Here is a 13,567-nt window from a genome sequence, read left to right on the forward strand (position 1 = left end):
CCTGACATACTGGCCCTCAGATAATACCCAAATGGATTGATTTGGCCACTTCAAGGGAAGCATTAAATAAGCACAAGCTCCCACTTGCTTTCATTTCATGTCGATGTGTGTATCCCAGTTAAATTCATTTTCTTAAAATGCTTGACCACACAACACTTAGCCAGAGGCCTGTTGAGGGCTTGTAGTAACTTTGTATCTCTGAGCAGCAGAGGTAGATAGTGTGTTGGACTTCTTTGCCTGGGGCTATTGTGTCTCAAGAGCAGCTGAGTGGTTGATAGGCTTAGCATGGCTTCTAAGTTAAGTAAAGCCCAGGGGGGGCTCCTGGGTTGGTTTCCCTCGTGAATCGGCAGAGTTACAAGAAGTATTCATCTGAAATGACTGCAGATATCTAAGTAACCCTTCATACAGACATTTGCAGTTCAAATGCATTACAGACAGCAAGTCAAAGCTTCAACCATCATTGCCAAGCTCAGGTGCCTTAACTTGCATTGTTGCAGTGCAACATAAGAAAAATATGACAAGCAGCAACCAGCCAATCAGTGACAGTTTAAGGCGTTGACTCTTTGCATTGGGTTTCCCCAACAAGTGCACATAAGGTAATACTAAAAAGTAGGAAGTAGTAATTAAGGTTAGCCATGACAAAAAGAAAAATTTCAGGTGACTGCTGCTGGTCACTAGGGCACACATCGGGGAAAAGACCATAGATTTATTTCAAACCTGTCCCTGGACAGGAATGTCGATATAGCACAATTCTGTATAATCTCAGAATAAATTCAATGTCAGCATTTTTGCTCTCTACATTATCTGTACGTAGAAATTACATGACATTGCCTAACCTTAACCATACTGTAAAGATGATGGTTATGGCAAATAAATAATGGGGAAAGTAAAGTTAGGGTTAAGCAAGTTGGTTAAGGTTAAGGAAAGATCATGGTTATGGAAAGGAGGAAGAAACATGATGATGAGGGGCAAATTTCCTCTCAAAGAGGTGTGTTGATGCTTTCTATTTATGACAGCTACAGATAGTGATAGTGACGTCAAAAGAAAACCCACAAGGAGTCTATGTACCCAAAGGTATGGCCAGAGAGTCATCAGACATTCAGGGGGTGGGTATGGTTTCAAAACCACAGGACAAGAAAAGAACAGATCAATAAGGTATTGCCATCCATCCAAACAGGCAGAGGGAATAACACAAAGAGACAGAGCAGCCTATAGGTATGTCAAAAGGCCACCTATAATGACATTTGTTGCTGAACAAATGATTTTCTACCCTCAAATAGGCCTGTCCACTCATAAATGAAACCAAAACGGGGCACATTGTCAAAAGTGGTTGTTGACAACTGCCTCGGTTTTGTTCATGTCTGGGGAAATATGTCTGTGAATTACACTGGCATGGATATGAATGCGGTTTCATTGAAGCAGAGGCACCCTGACTGAGATAAGAGATTAATCTTTTTCCCGATGAATTATGCATTGTTCCAGTCGTGTATTACCATGTACACCATCATCATGTTCACAGTGACTCTGTGAAGAACTTCATTGTCCACTGTGAATTAGCAGCACCTCTCTAATCTCATTTCATCGCATCTACAGAGTGTCAACACGAGATGTGATGCCTTTAGGCTGCAAATGACTTAATATAAGTGAAAAAGAGGCACCGACAGGTTCCAGGAATGTACTATACTACCGTTTCTTTTTATGTAATCTTGCTTGTGGAAAGCAAAAAAGGATTTAGATCTACAACCAACTTCAGTTTTGTCATTCCAAATAGGCTATGTGCCTTAAATTCATGTTTTCCGTCATGTATGTCAAGCTGTACTTCTTTTTTCATTCAGACTCACTATTAATTCCAGAGCCAGCGATACAATACCGCAAAGACAAGAACACATTAGTGCTGCTTCACAAGGGCAATAATACCTTCAGGGTTGCTATTTGTGACTATGAATCTGGATCTGAGAAGACAGTATAAAGGATAGAAGGATAGAAGGGAGCGTGGGCGGAAGAGAAAACATCTTTAAATTACTTGGTCTTCCAGTTCAGCCCACCACCAGATCGCGGTCAAGCTGGACTGACGTTTGATTGAAAGCGCGGACAAGACGAGGAGAAACAAAGACCCTATTAGCGCTTTAGCTGGCTACTGACCTCTGATGGCAAATTGACAACCACCAGTAAATGTCTCTTAGATTCCAGCCACCATCACACCATGTGCCAATCCCTCCGCCACAGAGTGATGGAGCTGCAGTTTACTCCCACATTCACACAGTACCATGAGCTTGGCTTATAAGAAATTTGGAAAGAAAGCATGGTGATAGTCTGACGATGACATGAAGCCTCTCATACAAATGTTGGCAATCATCCATGCTGTTTTCACTTTAGCAGCAATGTGTTTTAGTGGCTTTTAATTGAAAGATACTTATCATAAGTAATTTCATTAAATTACTTTGATTGTCTTCATGTCACATTGCAATAATTTGTCTTGTGTTATTATGATTAATCCAGAGTGTTTGGTTGATGAGGATGTGTTGAGAAAATGAATGAGCTACACAAGAAAAGGACTAGACAGAAAGAAGATGCCCTATTAATGTCACTTAAACAAGGCATTGCACACATTATCACCCAGGAATACTCCATCCCATCCTGGGTGATAATGTCTGCAGAACAGCAGTCACTACGCATCTTCAAGAAGACACGTGTATGTATGTGTGTCCTCACATACAAGATGAGGATATGTTAACCTGCCAATCAGATAGAAGATGATTAAGTGGCAAATACAGGCTAGTTCTCTGCCTTGTTCAGTAAAAGAACCCATCAGCCGAGGGTGAAGAGATATTATGTAGATGCAAACATGCAGGATCACCTCCAGTCCTTCCCCTTTGCTGAAGGTCACAAGCCAACAGATGAGTCTGCCTTTCTGAAGGCCTTATGCCATGCACATTAGCAGGCTGAGCCAGGCCCTGCTCACATCAGCAAAAGAGAAATGCTAGGTGCTATTGCCCTCTTGAGACAGAATGTGTAAATAGGGCAAAAAAACAGTGAGACCGTATGGAGGGTTTGTGGAGATAGGATTGAATTAGAATAGAGAAATAACCAAACATCCACAAATCAGTAGTTGGATCAAACTACTGATACACAAGCATCCATAGTTGTTTAATAAAATAGTCTAAAGCTGCTTTAATTTTGATTTAAAGCCATGCAGTAGGCCGTGGAGTTAAGGTCAAGTCAGCTGAGGGTGATATAAAAGTTACAATCACACTGTTTCAGTTAAACTGACATCATTCTTTTACATTTCTCTTTCCACAAATTACCCAAAAAAATTACTTGAAACTGGTCTACTGAAGATAGGAATACAAGGTGACAATGTAATCTTACCTAAACCAACTAACGCATAAAAAAAGTTATGCTGTCGGCTTATGGTTTGGTTTCATTTGTAGAGGCAGGCTGACCAGGAGACGCCTTCATAATGGACCCCTGCCAGGCACTTTATCCACAAAATAATTGGCAGCAGCTACCACATGTATGTGGGTGGTTTCAGAAGTCATGTGTGTCACAGAGGTGATACGCTTTGGCATAGTGAATATCTGGATTTCTCTTACGCCTCGACTCAAATCAACCCTGGTCCACTAAACCAAATCAGTCCGTTCTATTTATTTGTTGTTTCTACTCCTTAACTGTAATAGTATCATTAACCCCCCCCCCCCAGACTTTGAGGATTAACCCGTACAGAACTGAAAGGTCAATCAACACCTTGTGAACCTGAGACTACACGTAAAATGATTAATCAGTTAGAAAATATTTTAGCGACTGGCTGATATTACTTTTTAAATTAAGTTGGCTATTTCAATATGTCACCTTAGGCTGCAGAAAATTGTAATTGGTATTTTTTACTTTTTATTGAACATTTTACAAACAAGAAAATTATCTGCACATTAATCAATAATAAAAATAATTGTTAGCTGCTGCTCTAAACCTGACTCCCATCCATAAATTCACTGTGGCTTTACAAAGTAATTTGTTCCCTTACAAAGCACGCTTTCTGGCAACTCTTTTTGTTTTTTAATGTATTAGATTCTGGGGGAGGGGAGGCAGCTGTTAGCTGGGCCCAGCTGTCAATGACGGCTGCCAGAGATGAGAGAGGAGGAGTTGATTTTGAACAAACCTGTGCATACATGGTCCCAAAGGAATATCACTTTAAAGAATTCCCTCAAAGGCCCAGATGATAAATGGATGTCTCTGTTTACCTCTGTGGCATATTTGCAATCCCATGCACACATTAATTATGCTAAATACTGTGTTGGAGATGCAGAAACCGTGAATGACTAGGCGCAATGAGGCTCAACATGAAATGTCTTAATAGTTTGCAATTTTTTTGTCGATGGTTATGAAAATGTTCTGAGACTGGGGTCCCACTATACACCTTACCAAGTCCATTTACCAGGGACACCCACAAGCTTTCGTGGTCTTGTTGCATTACATCCAAACACAATTTAACAAATTACACAAGACAAATCGAGGTGGGGTTAAGCCAGGGATTGAACAGATTATGATTTATAGGCAAAAACTGCAGTGCTGAACTTAATTCGACAGGGTCTTTGAGAGCAGTGGTGGAAAAGAAGTCCCAATTTTGACAGAATGAAAATTTATTCACAACAGTTTTGCTGGGCTGTATATTCTACCCACACAATTATTATGCATGAGGTGAAACGAGGAAAAAATGGAAAAGGAAATTGTGGTACCGCTCAGTCTAGACTACAATGCAGATTTGCTTTTCATGCAGTTCACGCCGTGTTATTTCTCAAACCATACATTAGCATAGACCGATTTCTGTGCCCTTCATTTCCTGTGTTGTATGGACTTTGCAAGTCATTACAGAGACCACTAGAAGACAGGCACCATTATGCTTAATGACATGGGCTTAAGATGGACAATTGAAGTATTGTTAAATTAAAGGCTTTTAGTTGTACTAGCCTGGATTTTTCTGAAGAATTATATTTGAAAATATTCTTTGCAATTGGACCATTAGCAACGGCAAGTTATTTATCCATTAACACAATTGTCTTCTGCCCATTGCAGCTTTTGTAATTAGCAGTGACTGAAAAAAAACATATATATTTGTATAACTCTACTGAAAAGACAAACACAGAATTCCTCATATGACAAATTGCATAAAAGGCCTCTCAAAGCCCTTTTATGTACAACTTTCAATATATTTCCCTGAAAGAGTGATCCTCTGCTCAAAGCCAATGCATTTGCCTCCCATCTCCAGCAACTAAGCGTCCAGCTTCAAAGCCACCAGCCTGAAATGTTTTAATGAGCTGCATGACAATTAGACTAGCTTGTAGCTATAAGCACAATAACCAGAAGAGCATTTCTTTTAAAACCAGCAAAGTGTTTGAGATGTGGCCCCCAGATAAACACGACAATGTTACCAACTTCTTTTTCACCTGCTAGGCAAGGTTCTATCTCCCAAGTCGTCACATATGGATGCTTAGTGTCAATTTTTAAACACATTGGGAACTACAAGTAGGTCAAGTATAAATAACTAAGTCTGCATAGGGAGATGATCGGGGTGGTTGGATGACTTTCAGCCAGGAGACTGGTGTTTGTTTTCCATTTGAAACAAGTAGTCAATGTAAAGTTACATAACATCCTTATTTTCAACCCAAACCGTAATCATTTTCTAAACCTAATCAAGTAGTTTTGGTGCCTAAACTTAACCAAACTGCGACCGTTTTTAAACGTGTTTTATTTTGAAACTCTAATCAGATGTTGCATTTTTATTACTGATGACTTGACTCGACGTTGCTAACTTGACCGCGGAGCCCTGCATATGCAAAAACAGCGCCAAAGGGGTACCCAGTGTGTTGAAAAGCGATGCATGAGGGGTCTTCACCAAGCGTCCATATGTAACGAGGGGAGTGAGAATGTGTTGCCCTGAATGCCACCCCTCTGCCTCCAGGCTGGAGTAACTAGTGCAGCGACAAGAACACAATCCCTCCCTGGTTTCCCACTGAAATCCCAACAATGTTAGCTGGAATGCATGACTAAGCCAGAGGTAGCCCTACCAGGAATTGAGCCCAGGTCTCTATGAGCGAGAGTTTTGCTCACGTGTCACACGTCTACACAGCCAAAGTCTATCTGAGTGTTTCACATTAAACAAGAGAGTGGTACTTGCATGTCACATGCTACACTAGCCCTTTTGACAATCAGAGCAACTAGAAAGGTTCTCAAGCATTCCTCAGTCTTGAACCATCTATCCTTACAACAAATGGTCGATTTAGTGATCCAAGCATGTGGCTTCTGTGTTTAAGATAAAGTACTGTTTATCCTACCCGCAACAAGTCCCTTGTACATTCCAGCTACTAAAATAAACTCTTGTCTTATCTACAATGAATCTTTGGCAAATTTGTGACTGCAAGTCTTAACAGAGCCCAAAGAGACTAGCCTACCTACCACCACCATACACAGATGACTACAAGACTAAAACAACAAGATCAAGCTAGAGAAGACAGCTCCCCCACAATTCAAACAGAATTTATCCCTCCTGTAAATTAGTTTTCGTCACAACTGGCTGTCAGTGTTGGCGCTTGTGGGTTTCAGCGTGTCAGATTTTACACAGCTCCCCATCTGTAGCCGTGGGCTGTAAGCTAACCACCCACACACCCCACTGGGGAGCAACCATCTTCTTGAGATCCCCTCAACAACACTGATCACTCTCATCATCATCGCCTCCAGCACTCATCAGAGATTTAAAACCTGAAGTATCTAGATTGGTCAAAGCATGACTAATACTAATCGGAAGAAAGCCTATAAACGCGGTTGCTTTACTGTAACTGCAACCGGAGGCATGTAGAAATTAGTATGTACAGCTTCTCCACATTGAAAATATATTGCAAACCACATTACCAAAAGTTTCCAGAGGTTACCAGCACATCACATTTGATGACATGCACAATTGGAGGACCAGAATCCAGTACTTTATGTGCCTGGAGACACTGTCATGTTTCTGCATCTCTGCACCAGTGACCAACACAGGAGCCATGCCCCGTCAATCACAAACAGACAGATCAAGCCTGCATGCCAAAAGCGACAAGGCAGCCTTTCTCTGGTCCAGGACACTTGTGAATTAGAGGATTTGCGCATCTGTGCATAGATGTCGAAGAACATAGTGTATATGAAGCTGTTCAACAAAAGAAACCTTCACTGAAAGGCTTGCAAAACAAAATGAATTTGTTCCCCACAAGGTGTAATGTGCAGGAGAAGAAAAATTAATGGTTTAACGCATATAAACCCAATTAACTGCTCAAACAAAGAAATTCCTTCCTCACCCTCTCAAATGTGAGTAATGCAGACCTTTGCGCCAGTTTATGGCATGATAATAATTTATGCCACCTCCTAAGCAGCACTCACAGACTGTGTCTCTTTTGTGTAGCCCGAGCTTTACGGCGGTGGAATCTCAGAGAAAGAAAAGAGCCAGTGTCATGCGGTCAGAAGGCATTTCAGTCAGACAAAAATTTGTGTCAGCACTTTCTGCCAGGGAGCGAGAGGCCAGCGTTCTGAGCTGTTAGCCTCTTTCTCAGAGGAGAGCCAGGGTTTAATGGGACTACTCTTCCACTCCATTTGCCGGCCCGCATCTTACAGGCCACAGCTGCATATATGTGAGCCAGTAACTGTCACTCTGCATACCTCTCTGCAGCCTGCGAGCTCCACGCTCCCTTTTAACAGCTCACAGAGGTTGTTCGTCTTTAGACACACAAAAACTAAACAGACTACAGACTTGAGATTGCAGAGGTCAATGGCAGATGCTTTTGTTAACTCCTTACCTTATTTATTGGCGACAATTATCTTACCAACTCCTGGTGCTGCCACCGTCATATTCATTCTGAATAGGGCAGAACTAGAAGGCCTTGCTCTAAAAAACGTCTTATGAAATGACTTTGGATCTATTTCAGAGCCAAACAACAATTTCATGGCTGGCCAGTCACAGAGTAATTACATATGGCCCCAAGCTGACACATCGATCAGTACTCAGGACACTTCTTTAAAATAAGACTTTTTCTGAAGAGACGACAGCACCTCTGCAGTACGTATTGTATACATTCACAATGAACATAACAGCAGGCAACATGTATGCATTTCCTGATGATACAGATGGATTAACAGTTGAGTTATTCTGCAGTACTGACTTTCCTCTCGTCACACGTATCTAATTACAATTAGATACGTGTAAAAAGGTATATTCCCCAGTCTGTTTCACGCTAAAGTCTCTTTTTCAATTTGGCAGCACTGCTGATAAGCATAAAAATAAGTTTAATTATCTTCAATAATGATAAAGCTCAAGCTTAAATTAAAATTTGAAAAATAGCAAATGGAAAAGTGAAGTTATTACTAGTCCATTTCTACCATCATACAAACAGCTCCTTTTGTTTGATGAGGTATAGTATTTTTAACAAATGATGAAACATTAATAGGGTATATCCTAGTTTTCCCATGCAGAAGGCAAATTACAGGACATGTTAAAACAAGTTAAAATGTTTTCCTAAAATGTAAGATAAAATACCGAGATGGAATTGACTGATAAGGCAGCCACACAGTGTGTTTTACCATAAACTTAAAAGGTTAAACATTTAAAAAAGGGTAGGTATCCCAATTATTTAAAGGCTGGTCTATGAATTTCTGGGCAAAGAATGTTACATAGATGTACTGTATATACATGTACATGGATTCTTGTCCTTTTCCTACTTGCAAAACACAAAGTTAACAATGTATCTGCAGTTAGGTGAATGTTACCTGGTGGTGACCTTGGTGTGATTCAGCAATAGGTGTAACGAGGTTCCAGCTAAACACACACTGGTTTCAAGAGCCGTGAAACTTGAGAGATGACTCACCATGAGTAGACTGCATGCAGGTCTCCAAATCCGTCTTTCAGGACAGTGAGCCGCTACATTTCGCTGGGCTGAACCACAGTCCCGATCCCTCTCCAGAGGCGACACCCAACAGCTTTCTAGAAAGGCAACCCCAGTGAAATACAAAACTTTAACTCGGGGTGAGCAATGGACTGTAAGAGCCTTGTATTGACACAGAAGCAAAAGCAGCAGATGCAGTTTGACATCCGGATCAGTGGCGTGGCAAGTCTATGACTGCCTGGCCTGTCACTGTTCACTCTGTCGCTGATCTTTTTCCAACAGAGAACACAAACAGTGGTTGGTGATGCAAACAATGCCGTTTGGGGTATGTACAAAGGCTGGTTGTCAAAGGGCAGACTGGGACTGTAGACAGTTGTCACCCTCTTTAGGGGGTGGGGATCTGACAGAGTCCTGCTTTCAGAGTTGTGGTGCAGAGCCACAGAGTCTCTAAGCACTCTGACCAAATGTGTCATTATGTCATTAGGTGGCGAGTTAAGGACAGGGGAAAGGGGGTGGAAATGTCTGTGAGGGAGATTAGCAGTCATGTGATAAACACTAAAATGAGGGGGAAATGGAGAGATGTAAAAATGAAATATTACATGTTTGGTTGCTTACTTCTGAACGATGTCTCTCAAAAGATTTTACAGTGATCTGGTCACAAATCACGTGTGGCCACCCAGTGTTTGAATCCAGTATTTTTTAGTCTCTTTTATATTTTCTTTCATCCTGTTACAAACTGTGCAATAAAACAAATAATGCCCCAAAATAATCTTTATAAAATGATATGGTAAAGCTGCATTGGCCCACAGAAACACATGTTCAGGTTATCAGGCAAAACACATTTGGCAGTTAAGTTGCTCTATAGAGAATTAATTAGCCCACACTTTTAGAGAGAGCACATTGCTTCGTTATAAAATTCAGTTATGAGAGTAATGCTCCAGTATTTGTTAAACAAACAAGTCCAAAAAAAACATTTCCCAGTGCAATGCAACACATTAATTCAAGCTTCACAGTCCTTGCATCAATTCTCCCTCTGCGGTGTCCTCCAGTGTCAATGCAGCTGATTTCCTCACTCATAAACTACGACGCAGATTTTGAAAGGAAGCAGAATGTCATTTCTGCACAAAAGAAGTCTTAAGACAAAACTGCAACACAATAATCAAGTTTCCTCAAGGGTGTCACATGGACTTTATACTTTTTCCCTTTTCTAATTATAGTTTGCACATTGCTCTCTGTAGGGAACACTTTATAAGACTTAATCTGAATTTCACACTGAGTTGCCAACACATTAATTAAGCTGAGCCAACCAATGGGAGTCTAAATAAATTACAGCAATAATAATGAGAAGCACAAAGAAAGTCACATCTCCATAATTCGAGTTAGTTTGATTATATTAAATATTGATTATATATTGAAATATTTTTGTTCGGGGCTTTGCACGCTTGGATGGGGCATTTAAATATCTTCTGTTAAGCCATGCTTGGGGTAACATTTAACTTTTTGTTAATTTGAAGTGAATAAAATGTTTGTGAAATCCCACACAGTGATCACAGTGATGCCATCTCTTCTATCAAACAATATTTCTGTCTATTTTGGATTATCTTGGATTTTTTTATTTGCTCAAACAAAACATATCTGAAAAGGTTTGTTTATGCAAGTTTTGATTTGTGTGTGAGTGAAAAACTGTGCACTAGAAAAGATAGCTGATGGTTTGGGGTTAAAGTAATATGGCACAGGACATTTCCAAAGTTTGACCCTCCCTGTCACTTGAAGCTAGAAGGGTCACAAAGGCCGGGCAGCTGTCCCCACAGCAGATGATGATTTGAAGAGAAGCAAGGGCAAAATCACGCAGTGTTATTCGTCTGGTTTACAATGATATGGATTGCTGAAGCAAAAAAGGGCATTCAATTAGAAAAAAAAAAGAAACACACATTGAAATCTCAGTCCCATAGACAGCTTATTCAAATCTTAATCATGTGGCAGAATACTTAATTCTCCTTTGTCCACTGGGTTTCTGTATTATTAACTGAAAAGGCCAGAAATAAGATCAAAACAAATTATGCGACCAACACCAACACTCCCCATTTCACTGATAAATCTGGCATTTAAGCTTTCCCTCTCATCTCCTTCTCAGAGGCCATGAGTGTTTAAGCTTTCATATAATACAAATGCCTCTGTGTAAAGTCTAGCAGTTATGCTTGCTCATTTTCTGTTGGCTAAAGTGTACTACTACACATCAATAAGAAACCAGTGCTCTGTCTGAGACTCTTTCTGCCAGTTTGAGAAATAGGTTCTCAGGCCTGCTTAGACCAGACTTCACGCTCAAAACAATGTGTCCGAGTTCTCCCGTGACCACATTTTCTCTCTGCCAGTGGTCTGGGAAATAAAGCACAAGGCACTGTGGACCAATTACTTACATAAAAAAAAAATAAATCACCAACCATTGTTATCACAATATTAATTACATTGGGCAAGACAGGATATCAAAAGCACAAGCAAAGATACCTTTGTTGCTAACAAGGGGACTCCTTTAATTGCGTATTAAGAGTAAAACCAATGCCATCTTTACTCCATGTTTCAGTCTGAGGTCATACTAAAGGCAGCCAATTGCAATGAGCTTCAAAAATAAGCATGCATTTAAAATCTCCTTCATGAAGATGCTTTTCTATAATGTACATGTTAGACAAAAAAGTCAGAAAACAGCTTTCGGCAGTCATTACAGACACTCCTCAACCCCCAGTTGTAAGAGGTGTTGTCTGTTTTAGTTCTGCAATCCTGACCTCTTCTCAGATGTCTCACCAACTGTATATACATTTCTTATAGCCAATTAACTTGTTCAAGTCACTTTGGCCAACATCAACACGGACTTTTTGCTCATTTTTGTTCAATTTATCTATCATAATGTAATGCTCATTATTTACAGTGCACTACAACTGTTCTAATCACTGTAACTGATCATGTCTGATAATAAAGTTATTTGTTCAATTGTAACATATCCTGCCCCAGACATGTCTTTATCACTCTTGCAAATGCAATAGATTCCCCATGAAAACATGTTTTGTTACATGTTTACATAATAAAAATTATATTTTTAATTTTATGTATTTATATATTGATTTGATATTTCTCATACATCAAAACAGTCTCAAAGCTCCTCCAAAAATGGTCATCCAGATTTTCTCCTGTTATTAAACGTGTATCAGCATGGAATTTTATAGAAGCATGTTACGCTGCAGACCCAAATGAATAAATCTCGCAACATCGCCTGTGCCACTTCTCATTCATAGCTGTGCCCACGCTCATTAGCAAACACTGTAAACAAACAACGGACAATGTCCCCCAACAACTTGCATGATGTTGTGCCCAGCAGCACTTTGTTTTTCTTTGTTTCTTGAAGGCAAGGGAAAAGCAAAGAAAGATCCCACAGACATATATCCACTACAGGTAAAGACTAATCCTCCTCACTCACCACTATATCACTTTTCGGTTATTAGTTTTTCAGCTAATCACTACAGAGCTTGCAGGCGAATTTCACTCCCTTGAGAATTTTTCAACCTCCACCCTTCCCTTTTATCCGTGTTGTCCCGCTTCACCTGCTGCTTTCAGAGGTGATTCGCTTGCGTTGCACCACGTTCAGAAGTTCTTCACTGTTACTCTGCAGGCAGTGTACTCCAAATACAGTGTACTCTATCACCTGTTCACATTCAGCATATTGGAAATAAATGTAGTAGAGGTGACATTGCTTACTGTGTGTCATCCCATTAGTCTATTAGCAACGCAGATCTACTCGTCAGTGGGCATGAGGCATTTCCCCTAAAATGGACATATAAAGTGCTTCTGAGCTACTCATCCCATTTCTTTCATGACCAAAATACATTTCCAATGTGACAGTCTGGCCTTTACCTCTAAACCAACGCAACACTCTTTTTCACCTGTTTCAGCCTCCTTTAAGCACCAATGCCCTTTCATCCTAGGTCCAAAATGAGAAATGTGCCGACACCTCTGCTCATTAAAACATGTTGCTAATGTTGTCGTGTGGGGAGCCAACAGAAAGAGGCTGAAAAGCCCTCTGTAACATCCAAACACAAAGCCTTTTAGCCAAGGCTAAGAAGAGCAGTATAAGCTGCTGAACAACACAACCACCTCCAACACCTACTTATACTTTAAGAAACATCAAATGTGCTTGCCATTTTATCATTAGAAACGACAATAGAACATCTGAGCAGCAGCATGGCAGGTGTCTGTGCTTTAAGTGGCAGGCACAGGACTGAATGACAGTGTGTCGAGCAATTATCCAAGCACACTGCATTAACAGGGATAGACTTTAAACAATACTTTTTAACAAACACTTGCCAGCTGCAGGTCTTTGCTCAACAAAGCAAGAAAAGTCTGCAGTTGCTTTATAGTCACTGCTATTTTGAGCACTAGCTTGAGCATATTCAGTGTTGATCAAGATGAATGAAACATTTAGGCAAATACAGTCTGAAAGCTGTCCTGGAAGACGGGCTGGAGCCTTCAACGCATGGAGAAGAGGATATGGTTAGGGAGCTGGTTTAAAGCATTTCCTAAGATTACCCCCTTTCTTAAAATTCATCTCATTACAGCAGTTACATCTCATAAAAGAGCGGGAAATGATAGGAATATTACTCCTCATTAATACTGCG

At 40.4% G+C, this 13,567-nt stretch overlaps 1 protein-coding gene across 1 annotated transcript in view; it reads right to left on the minus strand.

Moving 5' to 3' along the window:
• The window catches only part of tanc2b (tetratricopeptide repeat, ankyrin repeat and coiled-coil containing 2b), a 133,633-nt gene that overhangs the window by 109,936 nt on the left and 10,130 nt on the right, over window positions 1–13,567 (minus strand). The window contains 1 exon segment of the mRNA XM_038734910.1: window positions 8,886–9,001. The gene's annotated coding sequence lies outside the window, so the exon portion shown is untranslated.

The sequence above is a fragment of the Micropterus salmoides genome, unplaced genomic scaffold (assembly GCF_014851395.1).
Source record: "Micropterus salmoides isolate LMB-PRFRI ecotype aquatic unplaced genomic scaffold, ASM1485139v1 Ms_hic_scaffold_21, whole genome shotgun sequence".
NCBI lineage: Eukaryota > Metazoa > Chordata > Actinopteri > Centrarchiformes > Centrarchidae > Micropterus > Micropterus salmoides.